This window comes from Artibeus jamaicensis, unplaced genomic scaffold (genome assembly GCF_021234435.1).
Source record: "Artibeus jamaicensis isolate MK-2021 breed Jamaican fruit bat unplaced genomic scaffold, CSHL_Jam_final contig_3230, whole genome shotgun sequence".
In the NCBI taxonomy this organism is placed as follows: domain Eukaryota; kingdom Metazoa; phylum Chordata; class Mammalia; order Chiroptera; family Phyllostomidae; genus Artibeus; species Artibeus jamaicensis.
The window spans coordinates 605223-626805 of NW_026521764.1; the positions used below are offsets into that span (position 1 = coordinate 605223).

The following is a 21583-nucleotide window of genomic DNA, read 5'->3' on the forward strand; positions in this document are numbered from 1 at the left end:
CTCCATGTAAAAACACCCATTTTTCAAGAGCTCTTTAACACGATCAGCAGAACAGCAGCTGACTGACTCACTGTGGCCTCAGAGGAAGTGTGGCTTTGGGCAGAAAAGCCTCCAGTTGCCAGGAGACCACTACATGCCCAGGAACCTGCTCATCAACTAAACTTGCAGAATGAACTTGCAGAGGCACCTTTGCTTCTGACCCTGCAATCCTTCCAAAGGGCACAGAAAGGAAAACGCTGAGAGGCACCTGCGCCAGATTTCCATCCCAGAGATGGGTGCAGGCGAATGCATCCATTTTTGTCCCTCACCAACTCCTGGGCTCAGTGGGACTAACCTCAAAGACCGGCTGGTTTGTAAATATTTAAATCAAGTTACAGGATTGCCAGAAAGACTTGCAGGGCTGCTTGGCCTGAAGAAGAAGGAGGTTCCTGCTTTGTGCCTTGGGCTGGACCACAGTGGCAAAACAACAATCATCAACAAACTTAAACCTTCAAATGCTTAAGCTCAAGATATAGTTCCAACAATAGGAATCAGCATAGAGACATTCAAATTGCCCAGTTTGTCTTTTCAAATGTTTGAAGTGTCAGGCCAAGGAAGATATAGAAATCTCTGGGAACACTATTATACAGAGGACAAAGCATTCTTTTTGTCATTGACCACAGTGATAAATTAAGAATGGTTGTGGCTAAAGAAGAACTGGATACTCTTCGAAATTATCCAGATGTTTAGTACCAACCAATACCAGTCTTCTTCTTCGCAAACAAAATGGACTTTAGAGATGCAGTGACATCTGTGAAAGTGTCTCAATTGCTGTGTTTAGAGAACTTCAAAGATAAACCATGGTCTGCTTGTGCTTCTGATACCATAAAAGGAGAAGGGTAGCAAGAAGGTGTAGGCGGGCTTCAAGATCAGAGTCAGGCTATGGAGACATGAAAAGACAGTATTTAGAAACCTCAACAATTGTCAATTCAGGGAACATTATCTTAACGCAAAATGAATACATTAAATCACTTCAAAGATGTTCATGCATCTAAGAAAACTTTATAATTTGCTTACAAGTATGGACTCTGAATAAACTTTATAAGAATATAGAACTTCAGATATGCTAATCTGTCCATTAATTATTTGAAAATAAATCCTTAGAAGGGACCCCAGAATTATCAACTTCTTGGTAAAGGGCTACACTTGATTATAATGAGAATGTTTAAAGTCAGAGTTAAATTCTATCTCACTAGCTCATCAATTCTGACATCTTTAATGTATTTTATTTTTTTATTTGTCTTCTGTAAATTTAGTTTACAGTGCGACTGCAGTGTGACTATGCTTGTGGAAAAGAACTTTAAATATTTATAAGGGACCATGGGTAACTAATGCATATTAGATGTTCACTATGTGTCACCACCAATAATACACAAAGTGTAATGTAAAACAATCAACTAACTTAAGCCCTAGTAACCCCATCATTCTTTGATTTTCAAACAAGTAGCAAAGACATTGACGTTCAGAAGAGCACTTGTCCCCTTTGAAAACTTTGTTCTGTTTTTTTGTTGTTGTTGTTGTTGTTAACACACTGAAAATCCTCTGCAAAAGACAGGTTTGTGCATAGGCACAGACTAATTTATGAAAAATTATGATGCAGAAATTAGGCTAAGAGAGAAGTGAAACGTCTCTTTATGTTGAATCCCTCTCACAACAGGATAGGGAAAAAGGCCATGAAATTGTCCCCTAACATGAAAGCAATCTACAGAAAAATATTACATTATTGAAAAGATTATTTAAATTTGTCAACCCAACAGCATGTACAAAATGAAAATAAAGGTCAAGAATAAATGTGCTCAGGATTTCCCCGTAGCCGAAGTTTCCTTGGCTCTCGATGTTGCTCCCCTGATAGAAAATTAAACAGTAGGTTCATGTCTTTATACAAGTAATTAGTAAGGTCTGCAAAAGTTATGAGGCAACTCCTACCCTCCTCACTAGTTAGCCTTGATCTGGATTCTATCTCTACTAACCAACCAAGTTAAAGCTGAGAAAAAATAATGTTGTTATATTGGCTTTGGGTGTATTAAATTGAAAATCATTATACACAGAAATTATAGTAAGAGATGAACATTTGGAATAAAAATTAGAGTTTTAAAGTGTGGAAAAACAGCTTTTAAAATAGGGTATCAAGGGCATAAACTATACATAAAAATTGATAGATTTTTACTTCATAAAATTTCTATACTGTTTCATGGTAAATAGTGAAAAGGCTGAAGACCTGGATTGTAAGTATTGTCTCAATATGTGAGGGAGAAAACAGATGGGCACACTGGTAGAAAAACGGACAAGGGGCTTCCAGAAAAAAGTTTCAGAAAAAATAAGTGACTAATAATAAAGCTATAAATTGTATCTTTTTAATAATCAAATAAATGAAAATTAAAATAGCAATAATTTATTTTTCTTATATCAAATTGGAAAAGAACACATTCTTACACATTGATGTAAAAATGTGGAAGTATAAATTTATATTTTTTTCTATATATATTTCAAAATATATAGAGAAAGAATTGTGTATACTCTTTGAACCAGCAATAACCATTTTAGGAATTTATCTTAGGACATAATGAAAGATTTATCCAGAGGTGTAGCTACAACAATATTTCTAGAAAGGTTTATAATGCTACTTAGGTTTGGATGAACTCTAAATGTCTAACATTAGTGAAATGGCTGAAGTAAATGTAAAATACTAAAATATATTACACTCTGCAGTCAATTAAAATGATGTCATAGAAACATACAGGTTATTCACACAGGTGAACACTATAATTTATCCCTGGCTGGTCTGGCCCAGTGGATTGAGTGCCGGCCTGCAAACCAAAGGCTCACCAGTTTGATTCCCAGTCAGGGTACATGCCTGGGTTGTGAACCAGGTCCCCAGTGGGGGGGTGTATGAGAAGCAACCATGCATTGATGCTTCTCTCCCTCGCTTCTCCCTCCTTTCCCCTCTCTCTGAAAATAAATAAATAAAATATTTGCTTAAGTTAAAGAAACATGATTAATAAGAAAAGCAAGATGTTTGAGAAAGATACATATACCTAAAATCAATTTTGTACATTTAAAAATACATGAAGCAACAGTATATATATTTTATGGATATATATGCAAAGAATAAAATATGGATGGAAAATGTACACTTCAGGGAAGAAAGGGAAGTGAAAAAGATCAGGGAAAGTTGAAGGAGTGCCTTTAACGACGTGTGTAACATTCCATTATTTGAAGATACCAATCAGAAGCAAATGTAACAAAATATCAACAATTCAACAATTATTAAACCTGGATGATGGTTTTCTACTGACTATATTATTCTATGTTTAAATGTATTCGAGAATGGGCTAGACTTCTAGCCAAGATGGAGATGTACATAGATATACTTTGCCCCCTCCCAAAACCAAAAGAAGGACAACAAATTCAAAAACAAAAAAATAACCAGAACTGCCAGAAAACCAAACTGTATGGAAGTCCAACAACAAAGAAGTTAAAGAAAAAACATTCTTTCAGACCTGTAGGAGGGGCAGAGATGGGCAACCAAGTTGGAGAGGACTCACAGCAAGGCAGCAGCTGGAGGACCCACATTTGTGTGCAGATAAACTGAGAGAAACAACAGGGGTGTGAAATAGACTGCACAACCCAGGGTTCCAGCACAGGGAAATAAAGCCTTAAAACCTCTGGCAGTAAATACCTATGGGGGCTGCAGTGGTGGGAGAAACTCCCAGCCTCACAGGAGAGTTCATTGGAGAGACCCACAGGGTCCTAGAATGTACACAAAACACCCACCTGGGAATCAGCACCAGAACGGCCCAATTTACTTGTGGTTAGTTGGGGAAGTGACTGAAAGCCAAGGGAGAGCTGAGCAAATTGCATTGCTCACTCTCAGATCCCTCCCCCACATACAGTGCCACAATGAAGCACCATGGGTTTCCCCACCTTGGTGAATACTTAAGGCCCCACTCCAATGTAACAAGTGTGTCCAGACAAAAAAATATGGCCCAAATGAAAGAACAGATCAAAGCTCCAGAAAAAATACAACTGAGTGATTAAGAAATAGCCAACCTATCAGATGCACAGTTCAAAACACTAGTAACTAGGATGCTCACAGAAATGGTTGAGTATGGTTGCAAAATGGAGGAAAAAGAGAGGGCTATACAAAGTGAAATAAAGAAAGATAGGGACTTCCAGCCAAGATGGAGGCGTAGGTAGACATACTGTGCCTCCTTGCACAACCAAAAGAAGGACAACAACAATTTAAAAACAAAAAACAACCAGAACTGACAGAAAATCGAACTATATGGAAGTCTGACAACCAAGGAGTTACAGAAGACACATTCATCCAGACTGGTAGGAGGGGCAGAGATGTGCAAAGGGGCAGAGATGTGTAACTGGATGGAGAGGACTCGTGGCAAGGTGGTAGCTAGAAGACCCAGCAAGGTGGCAGCTAGTGGAGCAGGTGGTCCCACATTCACATGCAGATAAACCAGAAGGAATACCTAGGGAGTGGGACAGACCACACAACCCAGGGTCCGAGCATAGAGAAATAAAGCCTCAAACCACTGAATGAAAATATCTGTGGAGGTTAAAGTGGCAGCAAGAGAAACTCCCAGCCTCATAGAAAAGTTCACTGGAGAGACCCACAGGGTCCTAGAATGTACACAAGCCAATCCACACGGGAATCAGCACTAGAAGGGCCCAATTTGCTTGTGCAAAGTGGGGAAAGTGACTGAAAGCCAGCATAGAGTGAAGCAAGTGCCATTGTTCCCTCTGAACCCCTCCCCCACATATAGCATCACAACGCAGCAACAGAGTTACTCTGCCCAGGTGAACACCTAAGGCTCCACCACTTACTAAGTAATAGGCACGTCAAGAAAAAAAAAGGCCCAAACAGAAGAACAGATCAGAACTCCAAAAAAAATACAACTAAGCGATGAAGAGATAGCCAACTTATCAGATGCACAGTTCAAAACACTGGTAATCAGGATGCTCCCAGAATTGGTTGAGTTTGGTCACAAATTAGATGAAAAAATGAAGGCTACACTAAGTGAAATAAAGAAAAATGTACAGGGAACCAATAGTGATGGTAAGGAAACTGGGACTTAAATTAATGGTGTGGACCAGAAGAAAGAAACATTCAACCAGAAAAGAATGAAGAAAGAAGAATTCAAAAAAATGAGGAGAGGTTTAGAAACCTCTAGGACATCTTTAAACGTTCCAACATCCAAATTATAGGGGTACCAGAAGGAGAAGAAGAACAACAACAAGTGGAAAAGTTATTTGAACAAATAATAAAGGAGAACTTCCCCAATCTGGCAAAGGAAATAGACTTACTTCCCGAAAGTCCAGGATGCTCATAGTCCCAAAGAAGTTGGACCCAAGAAGGAATACACCAAGGCACATCATAGTTACATTACCCAAGATTAAAATGAAGGAGAGAATCCTAGAAGCAGCAAGGGAAAAGGAAACAGTTATCTGCAAAGAAATTCCCATCAAACTATCAGCTGATTTCTCAAAAGAGACCTTATAGACAAGAAGGGGCTGGGAAGAAGTATTTGAAGTCATGAAAGACAAGGACCTACATCCAAGATTTGCTCTATCCAGCAAAGCTTTCATTTAGAATGGACGGGCACACAAAGTGCTTCTCAGATAAGGTCAAGTTAAAGGAGTTCATTATCACCAAGCCCTTATTATATGAAATGTTAAAGGGATTTATTTAAGAAAAAAAGATAAAAATATGAACAGTAAAATGACAGCAAACTAACAATCATTAACAACCACACCTAAATGATCCGTTGTTGGTGGAATTGCAGACTGGTACAACCACTGTGGAAAACAGTATGGAATGTTCTAAAAAAAACTAAAAATGGGCATGCCTTTTGATCCAGCAATTCCACTGCTGGGATTATATCCTAAGAACCCTAAAACACCAATCCAAAAGAACCTATGCACCCCAATGTTCATAGCAGCACAATTTACAATAGCCAAGAGCTGGAAGCAACCTAGGTGCCCATCAGTAAATGAATAGATCAAAAAATTATGGTACATATACACAACGGAATTCTATGCAGCAGAAAGAAGGAGCTCCTACCCTTTGCAACAGCATGGATGGAACTGGAAAGTATTGTGCTGAGTGAAATAATCCAGGTGTTGAAAGACAAATACCATATGATCTCACCTTTAACAGAAAGCTAAACAATGAAACAAGCAAGCAAAATAAAAACAAAGACACTGAAATAGAGAACAGGGGGACAGTGACCAGAGGGGAGAGGGAAGGGATTTTCAGGAGAAAAAGAGGAAGGATTCACAGGAACTAGTATAAAGGACACACAGACAACAACTAAGGGGGGGTGGAAATGGGAGGGAGGTGGGGAACACTGAGGGGGTGGGCTGGGATGGGAGTAAAAAACAGAAAACTGTACTTGCACAATAATTAAATAAAATTTAAAAAAACAACCATACCTAAAACAAAAACAAAAGCAAACAACTAGAACAGGAACAGAACTACAGAAATGGAGATCACACGAAGAGTTATCAACAGGGCAATAGGAGGGGGAGAGAGGGGAAAAGGTACAGAGAATAAGTAGTATAGATGGTAGATAGAAAATTGACAGCGGGAGGGTAAGAGCAGTATAGAAAATGTAGAAGCCAAAGAACTTATATGTATGACACATAGACGTGAACTAAAGGGGAGGGCGTGGATGGGAAGGGGTATTTAGGATGGAGGGGAGTGAAGCAGGAGGAAATGGGACAACTGTAATACCAGAATCAATAAAATATATTTAAAAAAAGAAAAATAGGGAACTAACAGTGAAGGGAAGGAAACCAGGACTCAAATCAATGATTTGGACCAAAAGGAAGAAATAAACATTCAACCAGAACAGAATGAAGAAACAAGAATTCAAAAAAAAAAAAGAAAGAAAGAAAATGAGGAGAGGCTGAGGAACCTCTGGGACAAATTTAAAGGTTTCAAAATCCAAATAATAGGGATGCCAGATTGAGAAGAGGAAGAACAAGAAACTGAAAACTTACTTGGAAACATAATGGAGAACTTCCCCAATCTGGCAAAGGAACTAAAGAGGCAAGTCCAGGATGCTCAGAGAGTCCTGAGACAGGACTAGAATGGGATGACCTGTATAGCTAATATGGAAAATAAAACTTTAACTTATGGTTCCTTTGCACTGTTTGAAATAATTTGTAAATCAGGACCAGCTAGATTAAACAGGTGATGTACAGAACTTGAATACAATGATTAAGGATACCTACTCAGTAATTTATGGGAAAATTCTGTTGAGCTTGGATATTATCATGACTATTTTTCCTACACACTGTATACCTATAAGATATCATCTTAAAAGAAACAAAAAATTTCTTTATCTTTTTTCCTCCACATTATAAACTTTAATAGATAGATGCGTTTGACCATCCTGGGAAGAGGAATTGTGTATCATCTTGGTTGTCCACACATGATATTTCTTACAGTGTCATGATGGGAAGAAAAAAGGATTAAAAGTGTTTAGAATAAACAAATTCACATACAATTTATTTAGAGTCATTCTTATCTTTGGTTTGCCCAATTCACAATCCAAAGACTGTGTGTGTGTGTGTGTGTGTGTGTGTGTGTGTGTGTGTGTGTGTGTCTTGAATAATATTTTTTAAAATCCCAGTGAGAGTATGGAATTGAAAAACTGAAAATAGTTTATGTACTGCTGCTTATTTCCACACTGATTTTTTAAAAATTCTTCCTAGTTTTTCATATTTGCTTTATGCCCTTTGAAGGACTCAGATTCATAATATACAAAGAAACCTGTGTGATATATAGAGCAGAGCCATAAACCATATTTTATGCATAACAGTGATTAAATGCACTGTTGATATATTTCACTAAGATGGAAACCATGTCGAAAGGCTTACATTTTGATAAGTTTCCTTTGGGGAGGCATTTCTAAATTATTTAAGTTGAAGAATAAAATGACTTGTTTGTGAATTTGCATGCTCTTTTTAATCATCTTTCAGTAAAGCCGATATGGCAAAGACACTAAATTACAGGCAGCAGTGGGAATCCACTGTGTAAAAGGCACCGAACTGTTTTGTATATGAGTCCATGAAGAATATTCTGCTCAAGCAGTGGAGACATAAGAAAATCACCTGACTCATGAACCACACATTAAGAGCGTAATCAGCTGTTGTAAATGCGTATCCAACAACAAACCATTAGGTATCTTTGGCTTAATTATATGTGCTTATTACACACCTGTACTGGAAAGGCAAGACTGCTATTTGCATTACTTGTGGTTTTCTCTATCAAAACAGCATCAGTATTATGGAGCTTATCAAGGTTATGAATGATTTCTGTGGCTTAAGTGTGAGTCCCTTTATTTTGTGCATACCCCAAATAAGATTCAGGGAGCAAATAAGAAAATATTCTAATCATATTAGCAAAGCATTTCTAAATTTAGAAATGTCATGAATTTATAGACATGGGCCAGCATCTGCAAAATTACTAGCCTTTTGTAAATCAACCTATGTATAGGAAGAAAGTAAAAAAAGTTAGATAAAATCAGCATTTAATTTTTCCCCAGAGTTCCGTCCTAAAGGATGTTAATAATGATGATGGTGATAGTGTAATTTACAGAGTAATTCAGAATGGGGAAAAATGTTAAACTACTAAATAACTCATGATTTACAGTTTCTCAAGTTCCATTATATAAAATAACCTAGCCCAAATTGTTCTGTGTGTTTAAGAGCATCTCCTAACTAAATGGAAGTATTGAAACATTTATTATGTGGAAAGTACATTTAAAAAATAAAAATATGTATGTATGGAAAAACAACCTCAAAATCTTAAGTGGGTCTAAACAGAAGAATTGTATGGAACAGTTCATTTACACACATTACTCAAAGTTGTTACTTTCACAAATCAGATTTCCCAGTGATTTTGATATACACTTATTTTAAAGTATCTAAGAGTCATTCACCAGTCCTGTAACTTCACCACTGTCTGTCCATACCCTTACCCTATTTTCCCTTTACTTCCATGTTTCTTTCCAAAGGGGAAAAAGTGAGGTTGCAATAAGGAACATAACACATGCCCTGATGAACGTAATCCTATGATCGTAATGAAAATAATACCACTTTGGAGGAATAAACAACAAATGGTGCCCAATGCCCAGAGAACATTAAAATTCTATTTTGTATTCCCACAAGGTCTAGTACCAGTCCCACAGCTGAAGTTTGATAGTTTCTCAGGAAGACAAAAGCTTACTAAAATAAGGGGTTTGGGTTCATGAAAAATATGATCAGAGTAAGAGCAGAAGGACTAAATAGCGTTATTGATTTATAGAAGATACAAGAAAGGAACAGATGGTAGTTTGGAAAAATATATACAGTCATTTTAGTAGATGCCTCTTAATATGAAGCATGAATTGTATTTCTTACAACCACAGAAAGTCTACAAATAAATCTCTAGTAACACCAACAAGTTTCCAGAAATATAAGTAATGCTCTTGTAATATTTTTCCTAGAATAGGACAGAGTCAGAAATAAAGATAAGCAAAATTTTTCCAGCACTTGCTTACAATGTCATATTTTAAAGATTTTGTAACCCCTTCATTCCCAAAAATCAGAGATGCTATAATAAATATAGTCACTTTTTATATGACTATATAAAATTCTTAACCAGTTTTGCCTCATTTTGTTAATATTTAGAGATTATTTTTTGAACTCACTTTATTTAGAAATACTTATTTTTATTCAACTACTGCAGCAACATTTTTCTTAAGAATTGCTTGTAGAATGAAACCATCTGTGATGAGTAGAACAATGAAGTAATTTTTTTGAATTTAGATTATCTCCACAATGTCTATTACATATTTTTGCAACTCAGCAAATTATTTCATTTCTCTCGCCCTGCTATGGAAATTTAATCTAGGTATTTATTTCACTTTCAGTAACCTATTTGAAGAAAGACTAACTACCCTTCAGTATACAGTATTACATTATGCATTCAAAACCGATACTATAAATTATGCAATCTAACAAAAAATTATTAATGGTTTAGCGGGGGTTGGTGGGGACACAACCATGAAAGCTCAACTGCCAGCAATAGAAGTGATTTTCTCTGTTGCCCATCAGTGGAAGGAAAGGAACGCAGAGTGTGTCTGTTTGAACAGGTCCACTCACTCTCTTTTACACACATCACTATTTATAAGGATGAACAACAGTAAGGCCTCAAAGCAAACTTCAAGTCTCAACCGGTGACTGCCTTTGAATATCAGTAAACAGATGCTTTAAAGCTCAGTACTTTGATACTTTTCCATTGAGGTCCATTTTAATATACAGTTTATGACAGCATAATAAGGAGAGAATTGTCATTTTTTTGTTTTATGTTGGTGACAGAATGGGCAGCTCTTTTCCTCTGCTCTTGTCCCTGGTACTCCCCTCAAACGGAGTATTGTTAATGATTAAAATCACTGAATGTAGGTTCTAAAGCCTTTTCAGCCATTCTAACATCACCCAAATCAAGGAAGGGGTTCTGCAAACCCTGGAGTGAATCTTTCTGAAGTTCTGTGCTGTAGAAGATGGGTGTGTTCACTAGAGGCAGTAAGAATAAGGAAGAACCCTGGCCAGGATCACTCAGAGGCATCCTAGGCCAACACGGAAGTGTGAGAGGAGGCTGGAAAACCATGAGCCCGCTGGGCCATACACGTATCCCTATATTTGTGGGGGTTTCTCCAGCAGCAACACTTTCAACACCCGGAATCTAGGTTCAGGAGCTCATTAGGTTTTTGCAGAAGTGATTCACCAAAGAGAACTAAATCTGTGGCAATGGACATGGGGTCTAGGCCGAGCAGAGAAGACACATAACAGGATCAAGGCTGGAGAAGCAGAGCCAGTAAGGAGGTTCTACTGAGAACACAGGTCCTCCCTCACCCTGTTCCAAGCCCCTTCGCACTGACAGTTGTCACAATATGTAGCATTTCCTGTCAGTGTAAATCTGGGGGCAAATGTTCAATTTGCAGAACTCTGTTTTATAGAAAGCTTTTTATTTCTAAAAGTATATAATGTAAAGATTGTAGAAAATAATCACATATGGGAATTAAGCGTGGATTAAAACAAATCTTACTATAATTTCTTGGATTTGTGCTCACAGAAAGTATATTATGTCCCAAAGTCTAAGGGGGAAAAAACAGATTTTATATTAAAACATCCTGCCTAAAAAGAAACTGAGCCTATTCATACCCTATTTTTCAAATAGATTCTGTCCCAATCTATTAAAATAGTAGAGTAACTCACAATTGTTTTTGCTTTATTTTTATGTGCACAACGGCAGGGCTTTTTTTTTCCATCCTCACCCAAAGACGTGCTTACTGATTTTAGAGAGAGGGGAAGGGAGGTGGGGAGAGAGAGAGGAAGAGCAAGAAACATCCATTGGCTGCGTCTTGTAGCGCCCCAACCGGGGACTTTTTGTGCACACTCAACCGGGGGCTGAACCCACAACCTAGGTATGAGCCCTGACTGGGAATTGAACCCTCAACCTATCAGTCTATGGGATGATGCTCCAAGTGCATGAGCCACACAGGCCAGGGCAGCAACAGTATTTCTTGTACTAAGAATAAACGCTCATTTATTCTAGGATACTCTTACCTGCATTTTTCATCCTTAAATTAATATATTAATAAACCCTTAATTAATATGTAAGAGTAATGTTCTAAGGACTCATGAATCTGCTCTGTGCCCATTGTGTTTCCCATGTTAGTTTGATGTTGGCCCATGGTCAGTGTGCTAAAGGAGAAGATTTACTCTGCTTTGTTTTGCTCTGAGTATTCAGTGTTTTCGGTATGGGCAATTTCAGGTAGGATCCTTGTATCCTTAATGAAAATGAACTGCACTGCAGTTTTGTTTTGCTTTTCCATATGCTGCTGGTAATGCATGAGATGAATTATTATACACTGTATTACACAACAGGCAGTGTGGTGTCTCACAAAAAGGTGTGTCCGTGTCCCAATCCCAGGCCCCTGTGAAAGTGACCTTAATTATAAACAGGGTCCTTACAGAATAATCCAGTCAGGAGGAAGTCATGCTGGATAGGGGTAGGCTCTCAATCCAAGGACTGGCGTCTTCATCAGAGAAAGGAGAGGGAGAACTGGATGCAAAGACACGGGAGATGCACGCGGGGAGGAAGGCCGTGCGCCAGTGAAGGCGGAGACGGGGGTAACACAGCCGCAAGCCCGGGACACCGCAGGTTGTCGGGGACTCCCAGAAGCTAGCAGAAAGAGTCTTCAGAGCGTCCAGAAGGAACCAATCCTACTGACACCTTAATTTTGGAATTCTAACCTCCCAAAGTGTAAGAGAATAAATGTCTTTTGTTTTGAGCCACCCAGTTTGTGAAAACGTGCGACAGCAGCCCTAGGAAGTGAACACATACAGCACATATAAGCATGTAAAATATCCATACTTTGGGTCATTTTCTGGTATAAGAAGAGTCACCACGACCCAGGACTTCCCAGGCCTCCAGAAACAGACCAGAAAACTCATGTGGGTGTCTGGAGAATTCTTTGTTGATTATCAAAACTCTAAACACATTGGCTTATATTTTCTCATGATATTTTTTTTTGTTCATTCTCATCATTGCCTAAATTTACTAAGAGCTTGACAGGAAATAATGATGTTGAAATAATTATGTTAGAAGCCAGAATTTTTTTGCTGTGGAATTGGAGTTTTCACAAGAAAACACTCACAATGAAGGCTGTGACTATTCCATCTCCAGGATCTTCCTGTTTAATTACCATTGTGAATGGGCATTAATTTTTCTATTAAAAATAACTCATCACTCATTCAATATTATGGGCATATTATAAATTGTAAAGAGCCCTGGCTGGTATGGCTCAGTGGATTGAGTGTTGTCCCACAGACCAAAGAAAGGGTCACCGGTTTGATTCCCAGTCAGGGCACATGCCTGGGTTGCAGGCCAGGTCCTCAGTAGGAGGAGTGTGAGAGGCAACCACACACTGATGTTTCTCTCTCTCTCTTTCTCCCTCCCTTTCCCTCTCCAAAATAAATAAATAAGATCCTTATTTATTTTTTAATTGTAAAGATACATATACATTCGCTCATGGAAAAAATATCTGGCAGTATACATTCCAAATATTAATTAAATTGGGAGTCTTCAATTTTCTTTTTGGTTGTACGAATTTCCTACTTTTTAATAATGAGTATAAATGTCTTATGTAATAACAAAAAAGAAAGGAAGAAAAATTAATAGGGACTTTACTAGTGCATGACATGAAATTTGCATTTATCTGAAGTGAGATATTTCCCTGACCATATCACTGTCCCAGGAGAAAATAAGGCAATGGACCTGAGTCTCCTTGCCTCGGAAATGATTTTTCCTATAAACACACACACACAGAACAAGCTAACAGAGGAGTGTTCGCTTTATCAGCAGTGAGATGTAAAGGAGGCATAAATCAGGGATGTATGTGACACTGAACCAATTTAGATTCCTTTCCCACAACCTTCCATTTCAAGTGTGTCCTTTGAGTCTCCATTTGGAGAAAACAACACAGTCTGCTGATCAGAGAACCCAGGCTGTCCCGTCCCACAGCTGGTAGAAGCCTGTGCAGTCCCAACAGAGTCAGCTGTGAATCCGCGGCACACAGCCACCCCAGGGGACAACGTGAGAGCCCGGAGACAAGCCCTGGTTTTTAGAAACACTCAGCATTGGATGGGGTCATGAGCATTAGAAAATATAAGAATGTCCTGTCTGTTTTATAGCACTACCAGTTTTAAAAAACCAATATTTCTAGGCCCCCGGTCAATCTTAGGGCAAACAATATAATTGAAATGAAATGGCCTACAAGGCCCTGACATGACCAAGCCCTGCCTCACCAGCCACGATTTCCCCCTGGTCCTTCACTCCCCACACCCCAGGCCTCTTTCAGCACCTCGAATGTGCCGTGGTCCTTCCTGCCACAAGACATTCACCTGTACTGTTCCACCTGTGTGAATTCTCATCCTCCCCGTTCTTTACCAAATGGTCCAGCTCATACTTCACATTTCATCTGAGTCTTTGTTTCTTCTGAGTTAACTGTCCTTCACCCTCCAGACCATGACAACCACCCACATCTTCTACTCTCACAACACAATATCCCTCCCTTTTCTAGCACTGACCAAGGACGGAAGTTTACATTTATTAGTATGATTGTTTTATTAATGCCTATCGCATCCTTGAGAATGTCAGCTCCCTGAGGGGAGAGAAGAAGGTTGTTTGTTTTTTCTACCACGGAATCCCCTGCAGCTGGATAGTGCCTGCCATATAACTCTGTTCCAAATAAATGCTTATTGAATAAATATTTGGAAATAGAAACTTTAAAGATTCTTCAAAGCTCTCTGTTCTTCAAAACCTTCCCTCCAAGTCCAGGAGACATGAAACTGTGCATTCAGCTGGTCACCAATGGAAGGACTTTGAAAGCGGAGTTCTGCGGCCATCCATAAACCAGTGCTTACCCACGGTGAGCATTATCTTTCCTTTGGCGGTGCACTACTAGCTGTGCTCTCTCGTGCATCCTGTTCCCAGCATGAAAATTTCACCATTTCTTCCTTATACATGCATAGTAGACTCAATTAACCACACCTCTTAGTAATACTGTGAGGCCCAGAAACAAGACCAGTTGGAGGATTTCATCCTGTCCTGTGCCTTATCAGCCGCAAAGCCACATGTTCCCCAAACCTTGTCCTACCCTCTGCCTGGAAGTGGGATTCTTCAATCTGAACAGTCGTAAGTGTCAACACTGATGTAGGAAATTTGATCTTGATGCTGAGTCCCAGAGGGTTTTGCTCGAGACCTACAGCCATGCCTCTGCTGTCACCACTAGACAATCATTCCAAAAGAAGGAAAAAGTTTCTCTTTTTTTTTGAACACAGGCCATGGTGACAGCCAAATACAGTGTTCTTATGCCTCGCTTGTAAAATGGATAGACAAAATCTACCTATTCTTTTCTAGAAACATAAAAAGCAAAATGAAGTGACTTCAGGAAGAAAAGAAGCTTTAACTAGAACATGTAGTGATATTACACATCCTCCTTGCGCACAGACAGATCATCTCATGGAAGAGGACTTGAGATACCCTGCTTGACATATTTGCAGTCTACTTATTGTGTGCGCTTCCTTTGAGAAGGAAAAAACACTATCAGGTCGTGTCATGATCTCAGTTCTCATTGGGGAGTTTTCCAAAGGTCTCCCACATAACAAAGCCAACTCACTTTACTTTCAGCAACACTGTTCCTTTTCAATGTTGTGTTTGTTTTAATTGGGACCACCCTGTGGGTCATTTTAGTCTCATTTCCTGAAGGTCACTCACAGAACAATGCAGGGGGTGACAGTTGTCAAACTTCCCTTCCCCAGTTACTGCCTGCCTTAGATATTTAATTGCTCTCTAGCCAACTTGTGACTTTAAAAACAAAAACTTTAGGATGCAGCTTTTATGGTGGTACTTTTGGCATTTGGGTAGGGATGGTAGGATGTAAAGGACCAAAGGCCTTCCTTTCTCACACCTCTGAAATCTACCTGTAAAGGCAGGTGCCCACCTGGCCTACCTATAAAGCTTTGCCCTTCTCATACCTCTTTCTGGTGTTGACCTTCACAAGAGACTTAGGACTATAGAGAACTGTCCACATATGTTTTAGAAATGAATTGGGAAGTCCTTAAATCACTGGCCTTCCAAGACATAGGGATGTACCTCTCCCTGTTGGAAGCGGGCACTCTGTGCCCCTTACAGGTTGATCAGGTTGCAATCTGCAAACTCGCAGTGAGAGAGAGGGAGTGCTCCCTATTCCAAATGAGTCTAAAGAGAGAGTATATTATTCCTTCCAAAGTCGGCAGCAATTGAAGCTCACTAAATTGACTTCACACCTGCCTATCTCAGGCAGTGACAGAAGAATCGCAAAATTTTTTTTACTAAAATGCTCATTTTTAACCAACCCCTTCTTTGAAGACTTCTCTATCACTGCTGAAGACTTCTCTATCACTGCTATAGAGGACATGATCTTTACTTTATAGAAGTTGGCAGAACACCAGCAAATCAATGTTTGAGTCCAGGGGCCACTGTCAGTACTGTGCACACTTATCTAGCACCTGTGTTTTTGCCAGCAATGTCACCCAGAACAGAGGGTGGAATTTACTGTAAATGTAAGAAGACTAATGACAGGAGGAAATGTCTGTATGTGTGCACAGACACCCATGTGCATGGGCGGAGAGTAAGACTCATGCACACACATGGCTCTCTTCCCATCTTGATGCTCCATGCTAACTATGGCCAAGAAAATCATGATCATTGATAACTTACATGATATAAACACATATTTCAAGCAACCTTAGGCCAGTTCCCTCACTAAGTGTTCTACACTGAGCCAGATGACAGGTTTCTTTTCATTTATTTCTTCACTGATCTTCATGGTGAGCCCACCACCTGCCCACTCTTCTCTGCCTGTCCTCTGGCAGGGCCGTCCTGCACTGAGGTGTGCCGAGATTATGTGACAATAAAATAGTAGAATATGAAAGCTAAGGCAGGCAAGAGAAAATGGAGAAATCAGGTATCACACACTTAATCAAGTTGCTTTTACTTAGTTCACATGGATGAAGCATCTCTTCAGCAAGTGGTACATTCCCAAAGATGACTTCTGTCACATCCCAAAATGGTGGTCCTCATTTCCTGGGTGGTCACAATGTGACAGGCACTGTATTAAGTGCTGGGCATGCACTGGTTCAATTAATCTTCACACCAGTCCCTTAAAGTATCACTCTTATTTCCCCTTTCACAGCTACAAACACTGAGTTTCACAGGGGTTGAGTAGCTCACTCAAGGTCAAACAGCTAATAGATGATGAGCAGATGCAAGATATGAACTTGACAGTGTGGTCCAGAGTCTATGGACTTAATTAGTATTTCTCTGCACCTTCTATTTTTAAACTTGGAACCCCAAACTATTTTGTAGGTTTTTAATGGCCTATCACATACAGGTAATACAGAGCCAACAGTGTAAGACCTGTATACACAGAAAACTCTGAAGACAGGTGAATTTTCTACAGTTACATGGGCAAAACCTGGTGCTCTGAGACGGGAACCTCCTCTTCTCTACAGACATCCTCTTACTCATGGGATCACAAAACAGGGCCTGCAAAGCTCAGTTTCAATCCCTTGTCCAAACAGCCAAGATCTAATCATTGCACAAATATGAGTATTGTACTACTGTAAGTTATTTTTAGATGTACAAGTATTTTATTTTAAATATCACGGCCCCTAGCCCTGACTGATGTGGTTTAGTAGATTGAGCATGGGCCTGAAAACTGAAAGATCAACAGTTCAATTCCCAGTCCGGACACATGCCTGGGTTGCAGGCCAGCTCTACAGCTGGGAATATGCAAGAAGCAACCAGTTGATGTTTCTCTTGCACATGGATGTTTCTCACCCTCTCCTTCTCACTCCATGCCCTCTTTCTAAAATTAAATAAATATTTTTTTTCAATCACAGCTTCTAAATATTAGCAGGTTTTTACCATAACATCATTTGACCAGCCTTGTCCTCCACATTTATTCTGAAGTCTACAAACACTCAACATTATCCCCTTGTAAGATAGGACCATTAAAGAAAGAATCGCTCACTGAGCTGATTTTGCTACCACACAGTCCATTCAATTCCACTGGCACTTGTTGAACTTAAACAAACACTCCAGAGTGGGAGAAAATAACCATTCGGGATGGTGTTTGTTTGACCAGGCTGAGAAAAACGAACTCTCTCAGTCAACCTGCGTGTTTAAGGGGACAGCTCAATTGACTGACAGCAGATTTTTCTGTGCGAGCCTGCACCCATAAGTGGTGCTGACTTACAAAATGACTATTGATCATACAGATGATAAGTTTTCATCTAGTCACAGCTGGGAGAAACAATGAAAAAATTACGTGCTTGTAAGTGATACCCAGATAGAGTGAGGACTGGGAACCAGACATTGGGAAGCCAGTGTTTCTTAGAGCAGTCCACCTTCTTGGATTTTGAGCGATTCTACTTTGATTATGGAAATCATTTTCACCTATTTAAATGCAGATAAAAAGGGAAACCAAAAGCCCCTTTAGAAAGTTAGAATATTTCATTGAAGCCCATCTTGCGTTGCCCAGGCTGCCTTCCTTGGAAACCCTTATTTTATCTCAACCTCCCTCTTAGTGAGAATTCTGCTCTTTGAACCCCAGGTTGAAACCTTCCTGGCAAAGTAATATAGGCAGGCATCTGCAGCTAGATGAGCCTCTCAAGCCCTCCCAAGGTGAGAAAATGTTGTTTCTCCCTTTTATGTCCTGTGGTCCATTAGATAGTGTTTGTCATCTTGTTACATGATAGGAAAGGCATTCACCAATGTTCAAATAATCCTCAAGCAGCCACGTCTATAGATATGTGAGTGTCCCCCTGGCTGCAGCCTCAGCAGCCCCTCCCAGCACTCGCAGGCTTACACAGTCCGAGCCCAGGAAATCCCCTCCAAGTGCATTGCACCGTTTCATTCTGATCTGTCACAAGGGTCAGGTCCCCACCAGGACAGTCTTTCTTCTGGTGAGGTTAAGGGGTAATTGGATGGCATTTGGCTTCTTTTTACCATATTTTGCACTGATACTTGAAAAGGCATGAAACATTTGCTGAGTATTATACTCTTTAACATACACATGCACACACCCTATTCTGCTGAGGCAGACAAATAGTTTTTGGCTTATTACGAGGACAGCTCTAGTGGCATCATTGTGGTAATGTGTAGTCAAGGATTTCCTGAAGGTGCACATGGAAAGCCCTGTTAAGGAAATAGCTTACGCTCCCGTCTTGGGGAAACCGCCCTCTGCTGTTAGCTCTATTAGGGGAAGCTGGGGGAGAGTTTTACTCATTCCATCAAGCCTAACCCCGTGGCCCCTGACCCCCAACTACACAGTGCCCTTGAAGCTTTATTTACCTCCAAGTCATACAGTGAAACTCAATCTATCCTTCCTTGTCTGTCTGTCTGTCTGTCTACCATCTTTTTTTTTGGCCTAGAGGGAAAGTGCACAGAAAGATTATTCTGGCCTCAAATCTCTAGTAAAAACAGTTCTACCTATCAACAAATACATATTTCCAGGCATTTCTGGAAAAAAATAACTTTTCATAAATGATCTCAGAATCTTTCTGGGGAAAATGTCCCTAAGAACAGAAAACCAGAAATTCTGTAAGTACTTATAGGTTAATAATACAACTGGTGGGTTTTTCTGACATTTCTGTTTCTTTTCAGTGTTAGCTCGTGAGGTCTGTCCCACACAAGAACCCTAACTTAAAAAGGGGGAAAAAACCCTCAAAAGGTCTTCAAAGATTTGGGAGAGGCTATTCAGCTGTTGTTTAATATACTTTGGAAAGAATCTCCTCCAGACCCCCCCAAAAAAAATACAGGATGTTCAAATATGCAAATGATGTGATCTCACTGTCATGGTCAAGGTCTGTCATAATGAAGACCTGGCTCACCAGCCTGGCCATCTCTCCCAATGCCTCTCAATTCACTTTAAGGTAAAGAAAATTATTTTCATAATATTCCCCAAGTTTTACCTAATGTTTAATAATTGACTTACTTAATTGCTCTGTATGTATTCAGGCAATAGTTTTTTAGAGAACGCACCAGGAAATTCTGAATACATTATTGAGCTGGTGTTGAGGCTACAGATGAGTATTTGAGTACACCTGCCTTAAAGATTTACATGCTAAAATTGTTACAGTCAAGATCTAGAGGTAAAGTTTGGGGGCTTCAGTACCCATTTATCTGTGAATTAAAGTAGATGTGAGTTACTTTGAAAAAGAAGCCTTATTCTCCTCATGAATAATGCTTTGACTCCTAGGTAATCCTCTGAATGAAGATAGAACAGTTTTATATGCCTTTTGGGGGGATCATTTTGTCGTTGCTGCTGCTGTTTTGTTTTTGGCTAGGCTTTAGTAATTTCACAAGAAGGTATAAATAAATCCCAGTACTGGTTTGACATTTGCTTAAGGTATTGTTCTAAATTTAATCGGGAATGTAGATGGGGGGAAAAAAGGGCAAAAAAGGTGTGGTGGAATAAGAAACACAAATTTTCAGTTATAAAATTAATAAGTCGCAGGGATGTAATGCACAGCAAAAGAGTATAGTCAATAATATTGTAATAAACTTATACGGTGTCACATAGTTACCAGACTTCTGGTGGTCACTTCATTAGGCAATAAATGTTAAATAACTATGTTGTACACCTGAAACTAATGTAATATTGTATGCTAATTATATTTTATAAAAACTTTCTGTAAAAATAAATTTAATTGGGAACGGGGGACAATCATACTCCACAAACTGCCAAAGAGAACAATCATACCTACCCAACATTGAGCAGTAGTTTAGTAGAGGAAAGTAAAGTTTATGGAAGCTTACTCAAAGAATGTGAATATAATCCATGTACCCCTCTACCCACTCTAAATGTCTCCATATTTGACTTGCCTTTGGGGTAAAGTCATCAGCCCATGTCATTAGCCATATGCCCCTGTTTATGTATCTTTCTTCTAAGTATTGTAGAGGACATTGATCTTTATGATGCAGAGAATCCCATGTGTATGGGACCTTAAGAAAAATTTCTTCGTTTTAGCATCTGGAAGAACTGAGTTTATCCTAACAACTATTCATTCTTGTCTCACAGACACTGTGACTGGTGTGTTGGAATTTGTTGCTTACAAGAATGGTCCAAATAGGTTTCCACTAGTACCAGAGTGTAGGCCTTTAGGGTAGGCATTTTATATTGCTTTACCCTTGGAGCTATTTAAGATCTTTCCCTTTGTTTTGCTTTATCAGCCACTAGTTGATTTTCTTTTGCTGCATTTTAGGAATCTGGCAAGCCATTTGTGTGGAGAAGAAGGTTGGTAAATAAAGAGTGCCACTAAGGGAAAGAGGATATTACCCTCAGGGCTCAGAAGGAGAGCCTGGCTTATCTGACAATATGCTGGAAAAAATAAGAGATTTTTGCTTGGTTCCTCAAAAGGATTGAGAAAGAAAAAGTTTCTTTGAAAAAAGAGTAGGCAACCATAGTAAAAACCAAGCTGAGATACAAGACAGAGATACAAATATGGCTAAAATTAAGAACACAGGGACATGGACAACATGTGGGGAAGGGGCTATATGGGGGCTAAATGGTATTGGTAAAAATACAATAAAGATTCAATTGTTAAAATAGAACAAAAGTACTTGATAGAGAAATGTAAATCTGCTTTGGTGTTAGTTTTTGACAACATAAATAATCTGCAAGTTCATATTCTTTCTGTGAAGGACACACTTGAGACAATCTCCCAGAAGCAGAGTAAAAAAGGCAAAGAAGTAAAAGAGATGAGAAAAAATACAAGACAGGGACTTGAGGTCAGACTTAAATAATAATTTTCCAAATGTAGGAACCAGAGCAATATGAGCAATGTAAGAGTCAAAGATATAATAGAAGAAAACATTTATGAGCTGAAGAAAAATCACAACTCAAAGTGACTTACCAAGATTCAGGCA

At 39.2% G+C, this 21583-nt stretch overlaps 1 pseudogene; it reads left to right on the forward strand.

The window, feature by feature from the left end:
• Positions 1-271: 271 nt before the first annotated feature.
• LOC119062865 (ADP-ribosylation factor-like protein 6) lies at positions 272-933 on the forward strand (annotated as a pseudogene).
• The last annotated feature ends 20650 nt before the right edge of the window (positions 934-21583 follow it).